Source organism: Scyliorhinus torazame, chromosome 1 (genome assembly GCF_047496885.1).
Source record: "Scyliorhinus torazame isolate Kashiwa2021f chromosome 1, sScyTor2.1, whole genome shotgun sequence".
Lineage (NCBI taxonomy): Eukaryota > Metazoa > Chordata > Chondrichthyes > Carcharhiniformes > Scyliorhinidae > Scyliorhinus > Scyliorhinus torazame.
Genome location: NC_092707.1, coordinates 410,122,623 through 410,138,253, shown reverse-complemented (window position 1 = coordinate 410,138,253; position 15,631 = coordinate 410,122,623).

Sequence of the window (15,631 nt, the reverse complement as noted above, 5' to 3'; positions counted from 1 at the left end):
GTGTGGCTACATATGAGAATATAGGTAGAGATATAGGGATATAAATTATATAAATGACATGGAGGGGGCAGGTAGGGTGTGGAAGGTGACCAGGGGGTTGATGGGGTCAGGATGAGATGGTATAAAATCATTCTTGGAGAGCTGGCCTGATATCCCAGTGAACTGACACTGGCTTTCTAACCAGCCGGCATCACCAGCTGCCCTGGGCCTCAGGAAACCTGGGCCTTACCAACAGCACCTCCACAAGGTGAAATTCTGTATCTCTGGGCAGAGGTGAGGGGCTCAGGTTTCCAAAGGCAGGAATTGGCCTGGATCACGTTGTCCATCCCAACATGAAAACCCAGTCGATGGTGTCAGGAAACTCAAACCCACCCTCAGATCCATCACATGAGAGAAAGTAACATCCTCAAAAACCAACTGAACTCAGCCGAGTGAGTCCAACTTTCTCATAATCTGCAGCCGTGTTCTGACCATCAGCTGCTCCCGGGGCTGCTGGGAAATGAATTATAAAATCACACCAACATCAGCCACAATATTCATCACATTTATCAGCGGACAACAACATTTCTGTCCTCACCAATTACTTTCCTTTTATAATGGGGTGGGGGATGCACTGACACAGCGATGAGTCATTGCTGAGGCCCAGGCTCATTCTCTGGTGATAAGGTTTCAAATTCCACCATGGCTTCCGGTGAGATTTAAATTCAAGTTTTTAATTAATACAGACTCTGGAATATAAAGCTATTCTCCTCAATGGCGACCTTGAAACCATCTGTGACTGTTGTAAAATCCATTTGATTCTCTGATGTCCTTTAGGGAAGGAAGTCTGCCATCCTTACCTGGTCTGGCCGACATGTGACTGCAGTGTGGTGAATGTAGGAATTTCAGACATGTTGTACTGTGGGTATTTGGTGCAATAAGGGTTAAAATCCGGAGTTAGTGTGTGTGACTGCTGCAGTCATGTTTTTATAAATCCTGGTTTTGGAGCCATGAGTGCAATTAAAGCATCGTAAAAATCTTGGGCGAATGGAGTTTTGTTTGGATTAAGGGGATTCCCTGTGGAGTTCATTAGATTTTAGCTTGGTAAAATAATGTCATTTCTGGGAGGAGCCAAGATATCAGGCATTTTGCGGAGCAGCCGAGTTCAGTTGAGTTTCAGATGGAGATGTGAGCAGGGAGCAAGCATCTCAGTTCAGTTCAAAGATTTGTGTCTGTGACGAGATGAGCACTTTCTTTCCAAGCAGTTCAGAAGGGTGTAATCAGAAGGTGAGCTAAAACAAGCTGAAGTTACTTCTGAAGAAATACAGCCAGACTTTCTGCACGGTTCTGACAGGGTTCTGATCTTGTCTTCAAAGGATCTCACTTCTTCAAAGAACATCTCTGTGAAGCAGGTATTCTTGAGGGCTAACTGTATTTAACAGTGGAGTGCCAGTGCCAGTGAGACAGAGGAGACAGCCAGAGTGAGACAGCAAAGAGTGAGTTTGGGAATTTGAATCGAGGTGGGAATTGAATTGAATTAAATTGAATCAGTAAGGCAGCTCCTTTTAAATTTCAGGAGTTTAAATTAATTTAAATTAAGCGAGTATTGTGCAGTGTAGGTTAACAAGGGCTGCCCCACCCACTCACATAACTGGTTAGCAGTTAAGTGTCAGTCACTTTAATCTACTTTGATCTAAAAGCAGGTGGGGGAGGGGAGTCAATTCAGGACAGTTTAAAAAGAGCCACTTGTAAACTCACTCCCAGTGAGTTCTCCCAGTGAGACAGAGAAGACAGCCAGGAGTGAGACAGCCAAGAGTGAGTTTGGGAATTTGAATCGAGGTGGGAATTCAAAGCTGGGTGGGGAGGAAGTGCTTTTTGTGACTGGTAAGTAGTGTTTCTGTTTTTCTGTTTCTTTTCATTGGCATTTTTTTTTTTTTTCTTCATTGTTTATTTATTTATTTAAATTTTTTAGGGGGGGAAATTGAAATTGTTGAAGTTAACCAAAGGTTTAAGACATGGCAGGAGATCTCAGACTCGTGTCATGCTCCTCGTGTGCGATGTGGGAGCTAAGGGACACGTCCACTGTCCCTGGCTCCTTCACATGCATGAAGTGTGTCCAGTTGCAGCTCCTGTTAGACCGTTTGACGGCTCTGGAGCTGCGGATGGACTCACTTTGGAGCATCCGCGATGCTGAGGACGTCGTGGATAGCACGTTTAGCGAGTTGGTCACACCGCAGGTGAAAGGTACTGAGGGAGATAGTAAATGGGTGACCAAAAGACAGAGCAAGAGTAGGAAGGCAGTGCAGGTGTCTTCTGCGGTCATCTCCCTGCAAAACAGATATACCGCTTTGGATACTGTTGGGGGAGATGGCTCACCAGGGGAAGGCAGCAGCAGCCAGGTTCATGGCACCGTGGCTGGCTCTGCTGCGCAGCTGGGCAGGAAGAAGAATGGCAGGGCTATAGTGATAGGGGACTCAATTGTAAGGGGAATAGACAGGCGGTTCTGCGGACGCAATCGAGACTCCAGGATGGTATGTTGCCTTCCTGGTGCAAGGGTCAAGGGTGTCTCGGAGCGGCTGCAGGACATTCTGGGGGGGGGGGGGGAGGGTGAACAGCCAGCTGTTGTGGTGCACATAGGCACCAACGATATAGGTAAAAAACGGGATGAGGTCCTACAAGCTGAATTTAGGGAACTAGGAGTTAAACTAAAAAGTAGGACCTCAAAGGTAGTAATCTCAGGATTGCTACCAGTGCCACGAGCTAGTCAGAGTAGGAATGTCAGGATAGAGAGGATGAATACATGGCTCGAGAGATGGTGCAAGAGGGAGGGATTCAAATTCCTGGGACATTGGAACCGATTCTGGGGGAGGTGGGACCAGTACAAACCGGACGGTCTGCACCTGGGCAGGACTGGAACCGATGTCCTTGGGGGGGGGGGGTTTGCTAGAGCTGTTGGGGAGAGTTTAAACTAATGTGGCAGGGGGATGGGAACCAATGCAGGAAGTTGGAAGGTAGTAAAACAGGGACAGAAATAAAAGGCAGTCAGGGGGAAAGTGTAAGGCAGAGAAGCCATAGTCAAAAATCAAAAAGGGCGACAGTACAAGGTACAGTGACTGAGGGGAGCTCAGTGAATAGGACCAGTAATACTAAATGGAATAAAACGGGAAGTGAAAACATTAATGGTAAGCGGCGCAGCAGGTTGTTACAGGAAGATATGGGTTCGATGACCAGGAAAATTAGGAGAAAGGTTAAGAGCAAATATAACTTGGGAGAGGTTACTGATCGAGGTGTTAAGATTAAGAACAGAGGTAAAAAAGCCAACATAAGTGTACTTTACCTGAATGCTCGTTGTATTCGGAATAAGGTAAATGAGTTGATGGCGTAAATCATCGTGAATGACTATGATTTAGTGGCCATTACTTAAACATGGTTAAAGGATGGTCACGACTGGGAGTTAAATATCCGAGGGTATCAAACTTTTCAGAGGGACAGAGTGGATGGTAAGGGAGGTGGTGTAGCTCTGTTATTTAAGGATGACATCCGGGCAACAGTAAGGGATGACATCGGTGCTATGGAGGATAAGGTTGAATCCATTTGGGTGGAAATCAGGAATAGTAAGGCGAAAAAGTCACTGATAGGAGTAATCTACAGGCCACCAAATAGTAACATTATGGTGGGGCAGGCAATAAACAAAGAAATAACAGATGCATGTAGAAATGGTACAGCAGTTATCATGGGGGATTTTAATCTACATGTTGATTGGTTTAACCAGGTCGGTCAAGGCAGCCTTGAGGAGGAGTTTATAGAATGTATCCGCGATAGTTTCTTCGAACAGTATGTAATGGAACCTACGAGGGAACAAGCGGTCCTAGATCTGGTCCTCTGTAATGAGACAGGATTGATTCAGGATCTCATCGTTACGGATCCTCTCGGAAGGAGCGATCACAATATGGTGGAATTTAAAATACAGATGGCGGGTGAGAAGGTAAAATCAAGCACTAGTGTTTTGTGCTTAAACAAAGGAGATTACAATGGGATGAGAGAAGAACTAGCTGAGGTAGACTGGGAGCAAAGACTTTATGGTGAAACAGTTGAGGAACAGTGGAGAACCTTCCAAGTGATTTTTCACAGTGCCCAGCAAAGGTTTATACCAACAAAAAGGAAAGATGGTAAAAAGAGGGAAAATTGACCGTGGATATCTAAGGAAATAAGGGAGAGTATCAAATTGAAGGAAAAAACATACAAAGTAGCAAAGATCAGTGGGAGACTAGAGGACTGGGAAATCTTTAGGGGGCAACAGAAAGCTACTAAAAAAGCTATAAAGAAGAGTAAGATAGATTATGAGAGTAAACTTGCTCAGAATATAAAAACAGATAGTAAAGGTTTCTACAAATACATAAAACAAAAAAGAGTGGCTAAGGTAAATATTGGTCCTTTAGAGGGTGAGAAGGGAGATTTAATAATGGGAGATGAGGAAATGGCTGAGGAACTGAACAGGTTTTTTGGGTCGGTCTTCACAGTGGAAGACACAAATACCATGCCAGTGACTGGTGGAAATGAGGCTATGACAGGTGAGGACCTTGAGAGGATTGTTATCACTAAGGAGGTAGTGATGGGCAAGCGAATGGGGCTAAAGGTAGACCAGTCTCCTGGCCCTGATGCAATGCATCCCAGAGTGCTAAAAGAGATGGCTAGGGAAATTGCAAATGCACTAGTGATAATTTACCAAAATTCACTAGACTCTGGGGTGGTCCCGGCGGATTGGAAATTAGCAAACGTGACACCACTGTTTAAAAAAGGAGGTCGGCAGAAAGTGGGTAATTATAGGCCAGTGAGCTTAACTTAGGTAGTAGGGAAGATGCTGGAATAGAACATAGAAAATCTATCATCAAGGAAGAAATAGCGAGGCATCTGGATGGAAATTGTCTCATTGGACAGACGCAGCAGGCCCCTTTCAGACCCTGATATTACTGGACACTCCGACCCTGATATTATTGGACACTCAGACCCTGATATTAGTGGTCACTCAGGCCCTGATATTACTGGACACTCACGCCCTGATATTACTGGACACTCAGACCCTGATATTACTGGATACTCAGACCCTGATAGTACTGGACACTCAGATCCTGATGAATGAAATGAAAATCGCTTATTGTCACAAGTAGGCTTCAAATGAAGTTCCTGTGAAAAGCCCCTAGTCGCCACATTCCGGCGACTGTTCGGGGAGGCTGTTACGGGAATCGAACCGTGCTGCTGGCCTGATTTGGTCTGCTTTCAAAGCCAGCGATTTAGCCCTATGCTAAACAGCCCCTGATATTACTGGGCACTCAGACCCTGATATTACTGGACACTCAGACCCTGATATTACTGGACACTCAGACCCTGATATTACTGGACACTCAGACCCTGATATTACTGGACACTCAGACCCTGATATTACTGGACACTCAGACCCTGATATTACTGGACACTCAGACCCTGATATTACTGGACACTCAGACCCTGATATTACTGGACACTCACACCCTGATATTACTGGACACTCACACCCTGATATTACTGGACACTCAGACCCTGATATTACTGGACACTCAGACCCTGATATTACTGGACACTCACACCCTGATATTACTGGACACTCACACCCTGATATTACTGGACACTCAGACCCTGATATTACTGGACACTCAGACCCTGATATTACTGGACACTCAGACCCTGATATTACTGGACACTCAGACCCTGATATTACTGGACACTCACACCCTGATATTACTGTACACTCACACCCTGATATTACTGGACACTCACACCCTGATATTACTGGACACTCACACCCTGATATTACTGGACATTCAGACCCTGATATTACTGGACACTCAGACCCTGATATTACTGGACACTCAGACTCTGATATTACTGGACACTCAGACCCTGATATTACTGGACACTCACACCCTGATATTACTGGACACTCACACCCTGATATTACTGGACACTCACACCCTGATATTACTGGACACTCACAGCCTGATATTACTGGAGAGACTGAAATTGCCCAAATGCGACACTGTGTTGAGAACATTGTTCATGAAATGAAGTCTGTGATTTGCCTAAGAAGATATTATTTGCTTTGTGAATATTGCTACAACCATTTCTGTCATAAAAGCACATTGCATTTATCATGTCCTTTCATTGAGGGAAGTATTTGTAACGGTTGGTTTTGCCTTGTAGTATTAAGGACTAATAATTGTGAAATATTGGCCAGTGACTAATCCTTTCTACTGGGTGTCAGTGTGGATTGTGGAGAGATTGTTGAGGTATGGATTAGTCTGGGCTCAATTCTAGAGGCCCCGGTGATGGAGAGAAACCTGTGCTCTGCCTCCTCCTGGATCCCTGGGAAGGGGTTTGAATGGGACACGGTGCTGTGGCGAGTGGCCAGAGATCACTGGAGATTTCGGAGCCGGACTGGGGTTGGTGACCAATTTGAAATCAGCTGATGATAGCGCCAAGGAGCGTTTGCAGAACGGAATTCAAATGTGGTCAAAGGGCCAATGACCACAACCCCAGGACATCAGAGTTGTCTCCTAGGCTCAGCCATCTTCCGCTGCTTCAATAATCTCCTGGATCTGTGTCAAATAGGAGGGTATTTGCTAATGATTTCACACTCTCCCTCCACCCCTGCTCATGATGAAGCTGATGCTGGTCTACAATTAGACCTGGTTAACAGCCATTCATCTGGGACAACTGGTTCACCTTCTAACCCCTCACAGCTTCCTCACAATCTAAAAGGCATGTTAGATGTTCACTTGAACACTTGCTCCTTGCCTGGATGGGTCAGCCTGCAGCAACATTTGAGAATCTGGGCACCGGTGGGGACAGAGCAGTTCACTGGGGGTTGGTGGTGTTTCCCATTTCCACCAGCAGCGCACTCTGGTGGCTGGTCTACATGATGCACCGCAGCAGCTCGCTGAAGGTTATTTGGGCCACACTGCCCTCCCCTGGTTTCTCTCCCACCAAGAAACACAGCAGCAGCATCATTGTGGCAACATCTTCAATTCCAAGTTAGCTCCCAGTCACACACCATCCAGATTGTTTATATCAGCCATTCCTTCATCATCCATTCATTGGAATGTGTCACCTATCGGAACATTGGGAATACTGTCAGTACACAGCCTGCAGTGGGCCCAGTGTCACAGATTCACTAGGATTAGGAAAGAAATAAATTCCAGGAATAAAAATACTTGGGATAAATTTATCCACATTATTGGAGAAATATTTTTGAGAGTTTGATATTAAAATGTTGATTGTATACACAGGAAATATTATATACTGATAAATAAAATGGTGGAGAAACTGTTTTGTGTGATTGGCTGGGTTTATTTTTAATTGTTTATTCTTGGCTGGTCTGCAGTGTGAGATGTTTCTGGAAGTTTTTGCCGGTAATTTCCGATTGTTTCTCTCACTTTTGTTTGAAGTGTTACTACATCTCCAACCAGCCAATCAGCAGGATGCGACCATGCAAATAAGGGCCTGGCTTTCACACTGGGGCATTTTTAGTTGAGGGGTGAATGTGAAACAGCACAAATGGACTTCCCGTTGGGTTCCCGCGCACCCTGACCTCTCGGCCATTTTACACTGGGACCGGGGAGGCCGCTCACCCTTTCCCCAAGTCAGGCCCTTAAGTAGCCAATTATTGACCACAAGGGCCATTTAATGCCCAGCTTCAATTGGAGGGTTTCGCACCAATGGGAGAAGCCCAAATATGTTTGGGTCTCGGTAGAAAATGGGGGTTTGGGGGGTGGGTCCCGCGGTGAGGAGGGGCCTCGATCAGAAGCCAACTGTAACTTTGTGTGCCCTCCCCTTAAGGACCGGTTGCTGCTGAATATTCCTGTACCTCCCCCATCCCCACGTCTCACTCAACACCCCAATCCCCCACTCTCCACTCTACAAAATTATGAGAGGTATGGACAGGGTGGATAGCAACAAGCGTTTTCCAAGAGTGGGGGTGTCAATTACAAGGGGTCACGATTTCAAGGTGAGAGGGGGAAAGTTTAAGGGAGATGTGCGTGGAAAGTTTTTACGCAGAGGGTGGTGGGTGTCTGGAACGCTTTGCCAGAGGAGGTGGTAGAGGCGGGCTCGATAGCATCATTTAAGATGCATCTAGACAGATATATGAACGGGCGGGGAACAGAGGGAAGAAGATCCTTGGAAAATAGAAGACAGGTTTAGATAAAGGATCTGGATCGGCGCAGGCTGGGAGGGCCGAAGGGTTCCTGTGCTGTAATTTTCTTTGTTCTTTGTTCTCCCCTCCACCTTCCCTACTCTCCCCACCTTAATTCTCTGAAAATGTCCCTTTACCTGTTTTCCCAGGACCTCGTCCCCAGGGACTGCATGCAATTCCACTTCTGTCCACCGCAGCCTCTGGCGCTGCAGGCATCTGGGCCCAGCCAGCAGATTAGCCAGCAGCTGTCTAAGGCGGGACTTCTTCCCGGGTGAGGGGCGGAGGTCCCACCTCCAGCCAATCAGTGCTCAATGGAGTGTGAAATGGGTGTGGTGTTGGTGGGGATGTGATACCCACCTACACTTTGGATGGCAGAATGGGAAATGTCGCTATTTGAAAACCCCCGTCTAGATCAGAAACTAGAACAATAGAAGTTAGTGTGACATCAGGAAACGTGTGTTACTCACACATTAGTAACAGAACAGTTAATGAGCTCATCACAAAACAATATAGGGTATGAGCTGTACCTTACTGTCTGTGTGAGCTCCTTATCACTGGCACTATCTCTGTCGCTTCCCTGTTATTTGATGTGGAGATGCCGGCGTTGGACTGGGATGAGCACTGGAATGAACCTCTTCATTCACCTGAGGAAGGAGCAGCGCTCCGAAAGCTAGTGACATCGAAACAAACCTGTTGGACTTTAACCTGGTGTTGTAAAACTTCTTACTGTTGTTATTTGATGTTTATATTCTAGATGTTTTCTGTTTTCTCTTCCTTCACTTCCTGTGTTTCTATGGATGGGTTAATGGGAGAATCCATTAAATATTCTTTCTTCCTCTCTCTCATTCATACCCCTCCATCCTTGGATTTCCAGTCCTCTCCCTCACCCTCTCCCCTTCCCGTATTCTGGGCACTCCCAGCAAAGAAGGACCAAGGGATTGATTACGAAGGGGAAAATAAAGTACACGGGGGAACATAAAAACTGACTGTGAAAGTTTCTATAGGTGTGTGAAGAGAAAAATATTGGTGAAGACAAATGTAGGTCCATTACAGTCAGAACCAGGAGAATTTACAACAGGGGCAAAGAAATGGCTGAGCAACTAAACACATACTTTTGTTCTGTCTTCACAAATGAGGACACAAATCAGATACCAGGAATGTTGGGGAATGCAGAGTTTAGTAATAGGGAGGAACTGAAGGACATCAATATGAGTAGAGAAATAGTGTTGGAGAAATTGATGGGATTGAAGGCTGATAAATCCCCTGGGCCTGAGAATCTACATCCCAGAGAACTTAAGGAAGCGGCTCTAGAAATAGTGGATGCATTGGTGGTCATCTTCCGGGATTCTATAGACTCCCCAATAGTTCCTGCAGGTTGGAGGGTAGCTCATGTAACTCCCCTATTTAAAAAAGGAGATAGGGAGAAAACAGGGAATTATAGACCAGGAAGCCTGATGTCAGTAGTGGGGAAATTTCAAGGATCCATAATCAAAGATTTTATAGCAGAGCACTTAGAAAACTGTGGCAGGGTCGGACGGAGTCAGCATGGATTTACGAAAGAGAAATCGTGCTTGACAAATCTACCAGAATTTTTCGAGGATGTAGCTAGTAGAGATGACAAGGGGGAGCCTGTGGATGTGGTTTATTCGGACTTACAGAAGGCTGTTGGCGAAGTCCCGCATAAGAGATTAGTGTAAAATTAAGTGCATGGGATTAGGGATAGAGTATCGAGATGGATACAAAACTGGTTGGCAGACGGGAAACAAAGGCTAGGAATGAACGGGTCTTTATCAAATTGGCAAGTAGTGACTCATGGGGTGTCGCAGGGATCAGTGCTGGGACCCCAGCTATTCACAATATATATCAATGATTTAGATGAAGGAACAAAATGTCAGATCTACAGATTTGCAGCTGACACCAAGTTGGGTGGGAGGGTGAGCTGTGAGGAGGATGCAGAGATACGTCAGTGTGATTTGGACAGGCTGAGTGAGTGGGCAAATGAATGGCAGATGCTGTATAATTTGGAGAAATGCGAGGTTATCCACTTCGGTAGCAAAAACAAGAAGGCAGACTATTATCTGAATGGCCATAAATGAGGAGAGGGGAATGTGCAATGAGACTTGGATGTCCTCATACACCAGTCATTGAAGGTAAGCATGCAGGTATAATAATCTTTATTATTGTCACCAGTAAGCTTACATTAACACTGCATTGAAGTTACTTTGAAAATCCCCTCGTCGCCACATTCCGGTGCCTGTTCGGGTACACCGAGGGAGAATTCAGAATGTCCAATTCACCTAACAGCAAGTCTTTCGGGACTTGTGGGAGAAAACTGGACCACCCTGAGGAACCCCATGCAGACATGGAGAGAGCATGCAGACTCCCCCAGACAGTGACTCACACCAGGAATCAAACCTGGGACCCTGGCACTGTGAAGCAACAGTGCTAACCACTCTGCTGTACCGACTACACAAACGGAACAAACAACAGAAAACGTCTCTGACACTGAAAGGGCATTAAGGAGATTGAAAAGAATAAGGAAACCACACAATAGATTTAATTTGGAGAAACACTAACGACGGCAACTCTGAAAGTGAAATAATGATATGCAAAATGAGTTGAAAGCATTAACTGTATGAAAGCATTCTCAAATATGTCTGTAAAAATTAATGTTATGAAGGATTTCACCCATTTATTTTCTCAAAGAAAGGGGGATGTGACATTATGGAAATGTTCATAATACAAAGGGTTATTGCCATATCACAATTAACCATTAGGTGGAGCTAGATGCAGAACTATATAAAGCACTGACTCTCAGATTTCTGGAGAGGGCTGGGAGAGAGCTGGAGGATAGCGAGAGAGAGCAGTGATGGGGAGGACGGTACAGTTATAGATAGAGTGGAGAGACTAGTGTTAGTTGAGTGCAGATTGTAGATTAATAGACTATTGTTTACTACAGGAGTAAATGGTCAAGCTTAATTAAGTAGTGTAAATAAATGTTAGCTTTGTTAATGAACTTAGCTTCTGTGATCTTTGTGAACATTACAACATCCATCCTCAGAACAAGAATCACAGAGAACACCGCATTCCTCTGGGCCCTTTCCAAGGCCACCACATCCTTCCTTAGATATGGGGCCCAAACCTGCTCGCAATACTCCAAATGGGGTCTGACAAGAGCCTTATACAGCCTCAGAAGTACATCTCTGCTCTTGTATTCTTGCCCTCTTGACATGAATGTGAACATTGCATTTGCCTTCTCAACTGCTGACTGAAGCTGCCCATTAAACTTAGCTCATTTTACACTTGGCTCCTGAGTCCCTTTGTGCTTCTGATTTCCCATTGATAAAATAGTCTCTACCTCCCTCCTTCCTATCAAAGTGCATAACCTCACACTTCCCCACATTATATTCCATCTGCCCCTGCTTCCACAATGCTACCTGTCCCTCTGCATATCATTGTATCATCTGTGGGCAGCACGGTGGTGCAGTGGTTAGCACTGCTGCCTCACGGTGCTGAGGTCCCAGGTTCAATCCCAGCTCTGGGTCACTGTCCGTGTGGAGTTTTCACTTTCTCCCCGTGTTTGCGTGGGTTTCACCCCCACAACCCAACGATGTGCAGGGTCGGTGGATTGGCCACGCCAAATTGCCCCTTAATTGGAAAAAATGAATTGGATACTTGAAATTATAAAAACAAATCTTTGTATCAACTGCAAACTTAGCAACAGTTCCTTCAGTTCCTTCTTCCAGGTCATTAATGTAAATTGTGAAAAGTTGTGGTCCCAGCACCGACCCCTGAGGCACACCACTAGTCACCGGCTGCCATCCTGAAAAAGACCCCTTTATCCCCACTCTCTGCCTTCTGCCAGTCAGCCAATCCTCTGTCCCTGGCAGTATCTTACCCTGAACACCATGGGTTCTTAAAGATTATTTTTAAAAATAATAAGTTATTATCACAAGTAGGCTTCCATTGCAATGACGTTACTGTGAAAAGCCCTAATCGCCACAATTCAACACCTGTTCGGGTACACAGAGGGAGAATTGAGAATGTCCAAATTACCGAACAGCACGTCTTTCGGGGCAAGTGGGAGGAAACCGGAGAACCCGGAAGAAACCCATGCAGACATGATGAGAGCGTGCAGACTCCGCACAGCCCGTGACCCAAGCCGGGAATCAAACCTGGAACCCTGACGCTGTGAATCAACAGTACTAACCACTGTGCTACCGTGCTGCCCTCAACAGCATCCTATATGGCAACTTGTCAAAGATCTTCTGGAAATGAAAATAGATCACGTCCAATGGTTCTCCTTTGTCTAACTTCCCTGTTATATCCTCAAAGCACTCTAACAGATTTGTCAGACACGACCTCCCCTTGACGAAGCCGTGCCGACTCAGTCCTATTTTATCATGCACTTCCCAATACTCCGCGATCTCATCTTTAATAATGGATCCTGTCACTGGGGTTGAAACAGGGCTGGGGGGTGATTCTGTTCGGGTGGGCAGTGGGACACAGGAGCCACATTTTACTGGAGGGCAGCCACTTAATGTGGTCGTTGCCAGGATGGTGATTCTATTAAAGTTAGCAGCCTGCTCGAAAGAGCGACTGACCAATCAGAGGGTGGCAGCTCAGCAGTGGCTATTTTTTGGGCCTGTGCCTGGAGGATGAGGGCACATCGAAGGGCGCCTGCCTTCAACCTCTGAGGACGCGTGGGCTGGGAAGACAAGCGCCAACGAGAAGGGGGCTGGTTACCAACAGGAGGCAACACCGTTGTTGTGGGGCGGCCGATTCCCCAGACGACGCTCCGCAGGATGCTCGAATTCCCAAAAGGGAAAGCACCTCACATATCCCGCTGGGAGAGCACCAGGGCTGATCTGCCCGTCTCCCCAGGCGATGGTGTGCCCTCCGCACACAGGCAGGAAGTGGCCCTTCATTGGCCACTGAAGTGGTTCAACTGGGCTCAAGGAGTAGTCTCCACCAGCTCCCTTTCCTCCCATTGGGAACGGGGCGCGACAACAGGAAGACATCAGACCCACCAGCGGAACCCAGCGGCAGGCTTTTGCCGGCCTTTCCACCTTGAAGCCAAAGGGCCTGGAAAATTCCAGCCTGGGAGAGTAAACTGCTGGGATCTGCTTTTCCCACTGCGCTCTTGCAGAAGGCCTTGAATCTTTGAGCTGCTAACTCAAGGCCTGAAGCTGGGGCATGGAGCACTCTGCACTTTGCTCCTTGACACTCACATCTAATCTGGTCACAGCATTCACTTCACAAAAGTATTTTCAGAATCGCACTAACATTTATAAAAACAGGAATTTAAATGGTGGGGAAGAGGCTGAAACACACAAATGTTAGAAGAATTGGAGGTGGTGAGCACGGACTGTTTAATAGCTCACCACAAGAGGAAGTGTTTTATTGCAGAAATGTATCGCTGCAGTTCTCTCTCCGTGTTTATTTTATTCTCTCACAGGATGTGGGCATTGCTGGCGAGGGCAGCATTTATTGCCCATCACTAATTGTCCCTGAGAAGGGGGTGGAGAGCTGCCCACTTGAATCACTGCGGTCCCTGTTGTGTCGGTACACCCAGCACCGAATCACCTGGCTGCCTTTGATCTGTCCCAAATACCTCACACGGTCTTGGATATTGATCCATGTCAAAAGGGAGATGCCAAATTATCACCAGTCTATTGGGAGAGGGAACTGCAGGAAGCCAATCCCAAAGGAAGAGTATTAAGTTCAGGAATTAAAAAAGGAATCTGGAACAGATCCTGATCAGTGAAGTTAAGAGTGAGGAGCCGAGGGAAGCTCCAGGTTTAAAGTGAGAAGCAGATTTAAAGCAAATGAGTCTGTGAGAAGCCCGGGGGCCAAGGAGACAACTGAAGGTCTGTAACTCCTGACTATTGCCTGTGGAGCAGTGGTGTTCTGTTGGTACAGCTGAGTACCTGAGAGTGTGTGTGGAAGGCAAAGCCTGAATGCACATGGTGATCCAGGGGAGAGGAACATCAGTTATAATTAGCCTTCCCCCAATTTAGCACATTCATCCTAGGACCACTCTTATCCTTGTCCACCAGCACTTTAAAACTTGCTGGATTGTGGTCACTGTTCCAGGAATGCTCCCCTACTGAAACGTCTACCACCTGGCCGGGCTCACTCCCCAATACCAGGTACAGTACCACCCCTTCCCTAGTTGGACTGTCTACATATTGTTTTAAGAAGCCCTCCTGGATGCTCCTTACAAACTCCGCCCCGTCTAAGCCCCTGGCACTAAGTGAGTCCCAGCCAATATTGGGGAAGTTGAAGTCTCCCATCACCACAACCCTGTTGTTTTTATCTTTTCCAAAATCTGTCTACCTCTCTGCTCCTGTATCTCCCGCGGGCTGTTGGGAGGCCTGTAGTAAACCCCCAACATTGTGACTGCACCCTTCTTTATTCCTGATCTCTACCCATATAGCCTCACTGCCCTCTGAGGTGTCCTCCTGCAGGACAGCTGTGATATTCTTCCTAACCAGTAGCGCAACTCCACCACCCCTTTTACATCCCCCTCTATCCTGCCTGAAACATCTAAATCCTGGAACGTTTAGCTGCCAATCCTGCCCTTCCCTCAACCAGGTCTCTGTAATGGCACATTTCAGGTGGAGTATTGTCTAAATCTGGGCATCACACTTGAGGACGACCACCAGGCTCTTGGAGAGGGTGCACAGATGGTTCACCCGAAAGATGCCCGGGATGAGGGACGTCAGTGATGGGCGGAGAGACTGGATGAGTTTGGATTCTTCTCCTTTGGGCAGAGCAGGTATTGAGAATCATGATGTGTTTTCCATGCAGAGGGAGGAACTGTTTCCAATGGCAGGAGGATCAATAACCAGAGAGACACTGATTTAAAATGATTGTCAAGTTGGGTTGTGATCTGGAACAGGCAGCCTGGATGGGGCATGGAGCCAGATTCAATAGTGAGTTTCAAAAAGGTGTTTGGAAAACTTCCCCAGGGGGGGAAATTACAGAGCTACGGAAAGAGATCAGGAGCTGGTGTTAATTATTGATCAATTATCCTTCATTGTAGGTGAGTGGAGAGCATCAATTGGGTTTCATTTGGGCACATACAAACTGGAACTGTGCTGGGATTGAGTTAGGAGATGTGTCCTTGTAATGCTTTACTCTGTAAATAAATGCAAGATTGAAAAGAAGTTCGCTTCCGTTTCAGCCCTCGCCAACTCACTTTCAGAGTTAGAGCAGTGGGACTCCATGGATAGCTCTTTCCCAGAGCTCACAGCAGCATCATTGACTGAATGGCCTCTTTGTGCTTTACATTGTCCATCGGTTTATCATGTTCTTTAGTTTATCTGACAGTTTCCGCCAACATTGTCACCGCTCTTTATTTTGCTTCAGTGTATTCAGAACTTTCATACCAAAGTTTGAAATTTGGAACACACACAGGCT